The sequence below is a fragment of the Argopecten irradians genome, chromosome 10 (genome assembly GCF_041381155.1).
Source record: "Argopecten irradians isolate NY chromosome 10, Ai_NY, whole genome shotgun sequence".
NCBI classification, from domain to species: Eukaryota; Metazoa; Mollusca; class Bivalvia; order Pectinida; family Pectinidae; genus Argopecten; species Argopecten irradians.
In genome coordinates, this window is record NC_091143.1 from 42630540 (window position 1) to 42638120 (window position 7581).

At 37.6% G+C, this 7581-nt stretch overlaps 1 long non-coding RNA gene across 1 annotated transcript; it reads right to left on the reverse strand.

Annotated features, from left to right (window-relative positions):
* Positions 1-228: 228 nt before the first annotated feature.
* On the reverse strand, positions 229-7057 carry LOC138333966 (uncharacterized). Its single transcript, XR_011210056.1, has 3 exons — positions 6880-7057; positions 1771-1872; positions 229-364 (listed from the first exon to the last, which is right to left on the reverse strand). It is a non-coding gene; the product is annotated as an uncharacterized lncRNA (long non-coding RNA).
* Positions 7058-7581: the final 524 nt, after the last annotated feature.

Here is a 7581-nt window from a genome sequence, read left to right on the forward strand (position 1 = left end):
GTAAAACTTACGATTTTCACATGTGAATCACGACGTAATAATGCAAAAACATGGTCAGATTTTGGTTTTCGTCCACGGATAAGCCGCACTGGTGTATTAGCCGCACTCCCGATTTTCAGGGAAAAAAGTCGCGGCTTATACTCCGGAAAATACGGTAATGAGTTTCGACTGTATCAACAAAATCATTATATGAACAAACTTCCTCCACAAGAAGACAGTCATATCAAAAGATTCAACTATAATAGTACCTTGGAAATCTGCTCGATTTGTCGCTGAGAGAAATCCATTCTTGTTGACATTGTGTTTGAAGATATGAGGGTAAGGGGAGACAACCTTACATGGATCCTGTAGAATTGTACCGGCACTGAAAAATAGGGGATCACACTGTACCAATGTCTAATAACACAGCCAAAAATTCTGTGACTATTTTTAGATTTAGGTTTGTCAAAATATCATTTGCTGACTGCTAAGTGAAACGCGGTCTGTGACTGGTTGATCCAGCAGTTGTTGACACATGGCACGAAACGGAAAGTAAACCTACAACCATTCTGAATGCGCTCAAACCAGGAAATTGTCAGTGAAAACATGCAAAACATTGTATTCATGGTCCGACTGTTGCACATGTGATGTGGTTCGTCGGTTTTCAGATGGTCAGTCAACAATCTTGTATCAACCAATCACAGCTCACGTTTCAGCCAGCAGTCGACACATGGAGTACCTCAAATCTAACAAGAAGCCCAGAGGGCCTGTATTGCTCACCTGGTTTGTAATGCCAGGTAATGTGTTCTCAATACAAGTTCATTGTTTCTTTTCTGATTAACCGCTAAATTCCCTGTTGGGCCCTACTCTTCCTGCCCCCGGGGGATCAGAGCCAAAATTTATACAAATTCTGTTCCCTTTCTCCAGGGGATGTTTCTGGCCAAATTTGGTTACAATCCATGCAGAACTCTATGACTAGCAGCAATTTAAAGGAGTTAACTCTATTTCTCTTTTGGGCCCCACCCTTTCTGTCCCCTGGGGATCAGAGGCAAAATTTATACAAGCTCTGTTCCCCTTCCCCAGGGGATGTTTCTGGCCAAATTTGGTTTGAATCTATGCAGAACTCTATGACTAGTAGCATTGAATCTATGCAGAACTCTATGACTAGTAGCAATTTAAAGGAGTTACTTCTATTTCCCCTATTGGGCCCCGACCCTCCTGCCCCCAGGGGGTCAGAGCCAAAATTTATACAAACTCTGTTCCCCTTCCCCCAAGGATATTTTTGACCAAATTTGGTTAGAATCCATTCAGAACTCTATGACTAGTAGCAATTAAAAAGAGTTACCTCTTTTTTCCTATTGGGCCCCGCCCCTCCTGCCCCCTGGGGATCAGACCCAAAATTTATACAAACTCTGTTCCCCTTCCATAGGGGATGTTTCTGGCCAAAGTTGGTTTGAATCTATGCAGAACTCTAGGACTAGTAGTGTTTTAAAGGAAATGCTGATAGACAGACAACTGACGGACGGATGAACAGGCGACGGACGGACGGACGACGGATGCCGCGCCATGACATAAGCTCACAAGCCCTTTGAGTGGGTTGAGTGTACCAATACACAGCACAGAATTTTTCGCTGCCTTATAAATCAAAGATTAAATATTCAGTTGAGTGAGCACGAGAGTAACATGTTCATCCAATGAACTAGCTAGGTATGTACTATAGAAATTATGGGATATATCAGTTCGGGGAATAGTTAATTTTATGTTGATATTTATAGAGAGGGAATATAATACCTGTGTGAGGCTGAGAATCTTTCTCCAAGATACATCTGTAATACATCTTGCACAGTCTGACAATTGTTAAACTGTTTTGGTAATCTCTCATCTTGTCCAGCTCTGTAGGTATAAAACATTTTACTGCATGGTATCACAAATAAATCAATTCTCAGTAAGCATGCGGATATTATGGAGGCACACATGAAAATAATCGAAGAAGCAAACATTATGCCAACATGGACATAATGTCATTCAGTTTCTAGGTACCTAAGTCTCCAAACAAGGACATGATGTCATTCAGTTTCTAGGTACCTAAGTCTCCAAACAAGGACATGATGTCATTTAGTTTCTAGGTACCTAGGTCTCCAAACAAGGACATGATGTCATTTAGTTTCTAGGTACCTAGGTTTCCAAACAAGGACATGATGTCATTCAGTTTCTAGGTACCTAGGTTTCCAAACAAGGACATGATGTCATTCAGTTTCTAGGTACCTAAGTCTCCAAACAAGGACATGATGTCATTTAGTTTCTAGGTACCTAAGTCTCCAAACAAGGACATGATGTCATTTAGTTTCTAGGTACCTAGGTTTCCAAACAAGGACATGATGTCATTCAGTTTCTAGGTACCTAGGTTTCCAAACAAGGACATGATGTCATTTAGTTTCTAGGTACGTAGGTTTCCAAACAAGGACATGATGTCATTCAGTTTCTAGGTACCTAGGTTTCCAAACAAGGACATGATGTCATTCAGTTTCTAGGTACCTAGGTCTCCAAACAAGGACATGATGTCATTCAGTTTCTAGGTACCTAAGTCTCCAAACAAGGACATGATGTCATTCAGTTTCTAGGTACCTAGGCTTCCAAACAAGGACATGATGTCATTCAGTTTCTAGGTACGTAGGTTTCCAAACAAGGACATGATGTCATTCAGTTTCTAGGTACCTAGGTTTCCAAACAAGGACATGATGTCATTCAGTTTCTAGGTACCTAAGTCTCCAAACAAGGACATGATGTCATTCAGTTTCTAGGTACCTAGGCTTCCAAACAAGGACATGATGTCATTCAGTTTCTAGGTACCTAAGTCTCCAAACAAGGACATGATGTCATTCAGTTTCTAGGTACCTAGGTCTCCAAACAAGGACATGATGTCATTCAGTTTCTAGGTACCTAGGTCTCCAAACAAGGACATGATGTCATTCAGTTTCTAGGTACCTAGGTTTCCAAACAAGGACATGATGTCATTCAGTTTCTAGGTACCTAAGTCTCCAAACAAGGACATGATGTCATTTAGTTTCTAGGTACCTAGGTCTCCAAACAAGGACATGATGTCATTCAGTTTCTAGGTACCTAGGTTTCCAAACAAGGACATGATGTCATTTAGTTTCTAGGTACCTAGGTTTCCAAACAAGGATATGATGTCATTCAGTTTCTAGGTACGTTGGTTTCCAAACAAGGACATGATGTCATTCAGTTTCTAGGTACGTAGGTTTCCAAACAAGGACATGATGTCATTCAGTTTCTAGGTACCTAGGTCTCCAAACAAGGACATGATGTCATTCAGTTTCTAGGTACCTAGGTCTCCAAACAAGGACATGATGTCATTCAGTTTCTAGGTACCTAAGTCTCCAAACAAGGACATGATGTCATTCAGTTTCTAGGTACCTAAGTCTCCAAACAAGGACATGATGTCATTCAGTTTCTAGGTACCTAGGCTCCAAACAAGGACATGATGTCATTCAGTTTCTAGGTACCTAAGTCTCCAAACAAGGACATGATGTCATTCAGTTTCTAGGTACCTAGGTCTCCAAACAAGGACATGATGTCATTCAGTTTCTAGGTACCTAGGTCTCCAAACAAGGACATGATGTCATTCAGTTTCTAGGTACCTAGGTTTCCAAACAAGGACATGATGTCATTCAGTTTCTAGGTACCTAAGTCTCCAAACAAGGACATGATGTCATTTAGTTTCTAGGTACTAGGTCTCCAAACAAGGACATGATGTCATTTTAGTTTCTAGGTACCTAGGTCTCCAAACAAGGACATGATGTCATTCAGTTTCTAGGTACCTAGGTCTCCAAACAAGGACATGATGTCATTTAGTTTCTAGGTACCTAGGTTTCCAAACAAGGACATGATGTCATTCAGTTTCTAGGTACCTAGGTTTCCAAACAAGGACATGATGTCATTCAGTTTCTAGGTACCTAAGTCTCCAAACAAGGACATGATGTCATTTAGTTTCTAGGTACCTAGGTCTCCAAACAAGGACATGATGTCATTTAGTTTCTAGGTACGTAGGTCTCCAAACAAGGACATGATGTCATTTAGTTTCTAGGTACCTAGGTCTCCAAACAAGGACATGATGTCATTTAGTTTCTAGGTATCTAGGTTTCCAAACAAGGACATGATGTCATTTAGTTTCTAGGTACGTAGGTCTCCAAACAAGGACATGATGTCATTTAGTTTCTAGGTACGTAGGTCTCCAAACAAGGACATGATGTCATTTAGTTTCAAGGTACGTAGGTCTCCAAACAAGGACATGATGTCATTTAGTTTCTAGGTACCTAGGTCTCCAAACAAGGACATGATGTCATTCAGTTTCTAGGTACCTAAGTCTCCAAATGAAGAGTTGGTCAGTTTGTTCTAAATACATACTTCTGAAGGTGGGTTATATAGAAGTTGTCATTTATTCTATTTTTGATTAAAAGCTATCTGTGCCTATGATCTTTGAGAAAGTTTTTCTTCATTAAACTATGGAAAACAAAGGTTTGATGAATAGAGCAGTTACAATCATGCAAAGGCATTGACATACACATATGATGCTTAATTTACAAGCATTTGTAACAACCCAGATTAAATGTGCTGTAATACACTACTGTACGTCAATACCATGAAAAAGCTATGAAATACACATGAAAATGCCATGAAATTTCATAAATACTATGAATCTGGCCATGAAATTTTGTTATTTTTTTTTCCTGTGTACTCCTGAATTGTTTTAAATGCCATGAAAAATCAACATCATGGCCATGAATTAATTGAATATCCCATGACTATTGACAGTGGTTCTATTAATAATCAATGAAATTATCATTGAAAGAAATCCGTCTTAGTTAATGGCCATGAATTTCTGTAATGATCACTTTTTCATGTGACATTCATGGCCATTGATTTGTCAGTGATATCAATGAATTTTAGATTTTATGAAAGGTATTATTTCATGGCCATTTATTTGATAATGATGGCCATGAATTAATAGGAGAGCTAAAGTGGAAAGTATTCCATGGCCATGTTTTTTTAGGCTGATAATGAAAATAAAATAACTGATGATTCATGGCCATGAAAATTTACAATTATGAAAATTAACCGTAATTAGAAATTAGCTAATTAAGATACTAGTAATTTCATAGCCTTGCCTTAATTAAAATGAGTTTTGTTTGTCAAAAGTCAATAATTAAAGTCAAATTACTCCCTTTTTTCCTAAACTTGAGACACATGACTTCTGTTTTCTATTATTAGAGTCATGTGACTTCTATATTTTAATATAGGAAATCAAAAATGGCTGCTGTGTCTGTTGATGTATGACCAGGAACAGAATTTTCATGCTCACTAATCTGTTATATGCTCTGTAGACAAGTGCCGGAATTTAATCCTGAGTTCCTAAAGGTACAGTAAACAATTTGAGATAAAATGTGATTCCTTACAATTAATGAAATTGCATACACTGAGCGGCATTGCCAAATTCTCACAATCAACTACATGACAGTGCATGTACAAATTTATTTGCCATGTGCCTGCATGTTGAATGTTTTATATGTTTTGTTAATGCTGATTTAACTTTCAAACTGAAGATTGTTTTTTCATTGTATTTCTTTATTTTGAAATACATTAAAGCAGAGATACATTAAAGCAGAGAGTTTTTGATTACAGATTTAGGAAAACTGATCATAACATGCCGAATGTAATATATTTGTACTTTAATTCCTTTATCATAAAATTCATGGCCATGAATGATAAGTATGCATTCTATTGTCAATTTCATGAAAATCAAAACTATGTGATTGTATTGGTTCCATGGCCATGAAAATGGTTAAATCACATCAGACAAGCAATTCTCATGGGTTGAAAATTCATGGCCCATGAATTATGTTCCTTTCAAGGGGAATTTCATGGCCATGATGCAAGGATAGTTATGATTCATTGGATAATCATGGGTATGAAAATCCCCATGAAATTATTCCTAGGTTTCATGGCCATGAAATTGAATGATGACATAATTCAATTTCATGGTCAAAATTTAACATGCATTCATGGCATTTTCATGTTTATTTATTCAAATTCATGGCTATGAATAATGATCCTTTTAAGGGTTTTTTCATGGCAAAGTTTTATGGAATTTTCATGCATTATTTTCATGGGTAACTGTTCATGGCAAATTCATGCGCTGGCATGCAGTAGTGATAGTTCTTGTTTATTATTTATACATAAAAGTATGCTTTATGTAAATGAAAACAAAAAGTCACATTATAAATACTATTGCATTTTATCACTGTAAAACTTGTTTTTTTGGTTTGACTTTGGCCTTTTTCGATTATGCCGTTTGACTGGTTGGACCTAGTTATTTGTTTATGAATTAAAGACGGACCTGGTGATTTTATATTGTTTTCAGACGAGCCTTGACAAAGCCAAGTGAGTCACAGGCCTGAATCATAAACCGCAGGTCCGTCAGGATTTATAGTTGAAATAATGACCTTTACAAATGATAGAACCGGTTGTTCCGAATAAACGAAAACGGCCTTTGTGTACACATTTTACTGCACTGTAGACATAAATATTATGATTTTTGGAAGTACTGCTAAAATTCATTTTGAGCACTTATTTGACTTCGTGTGTAGAATTAAAACATGTGTTTTAGAGTATCTCAAAGTGTTGGTAACTTTTGGTGGTGAAACATATTAAAAGTTCCTCTTGATTCATGGGTATGAATAGCGTTTCTGAAAAACTACTTTTAGAATGCCCTGACATCTTCAATTAGCATATCTGATTTATCCCATTTGAAAAGACTCAGTGGAGTATTTTTTTAAAAGATATTTTATGAACAAGTAGATACATATATCATAGGATTCAAACCTTTTGGTGATTTTGTCAGCGATGCCTCGTACAACAGCTGACTGCATTGTAGGACAGACAGAATTCTTCACATGAGGGGTCAAGGACATCCAGGGGAGATCACCCCCAAGTGACAGCAGGGAATCAATAAAGAACTCATCTTCATGAATTGGGTATGGGAAACTCGAACTCACTGAAGCCATCTAAATGATAAACAAGATAAAATATTTTTGAGAGAAAGAGATTATACATATACATACATGTACAGAAATCATTGTATATTTTTTAAAATCATAAAATATCAATTACTTCATACATGCCATACCTCCCAGCGTGAGACAAAACCTCCCATATTTTAAAGCCTTTTATTGTCTCCCGGCAGGAGAGTCTAAATTCCCGATTTCTATAAACCCCTCCGTTTTATTTTCGTTGCCACATTTGTGTACATGCAAGGTTAATTTTAACACGAGAGTAACCACTCCCTGGCCCCCTGACCAACACCCAAGTGGCCCTAATTAGCAGCCTTGGGCTTTTTCCACCTTGGCTTGTGGTGTCACTTTCACTCACGTCTGTGTATTACGTAAACTGAAGTCAAGCAGCCGATGTTAAATAGGCCTATCTGTATTTGATGGATGTCACTAACTTTGCAATCGTAATGGCCGCCATTTTGGGTAATTGTAATAGATGATCCGGATTTTATAGAATTTCCGGATTTCCTAATAA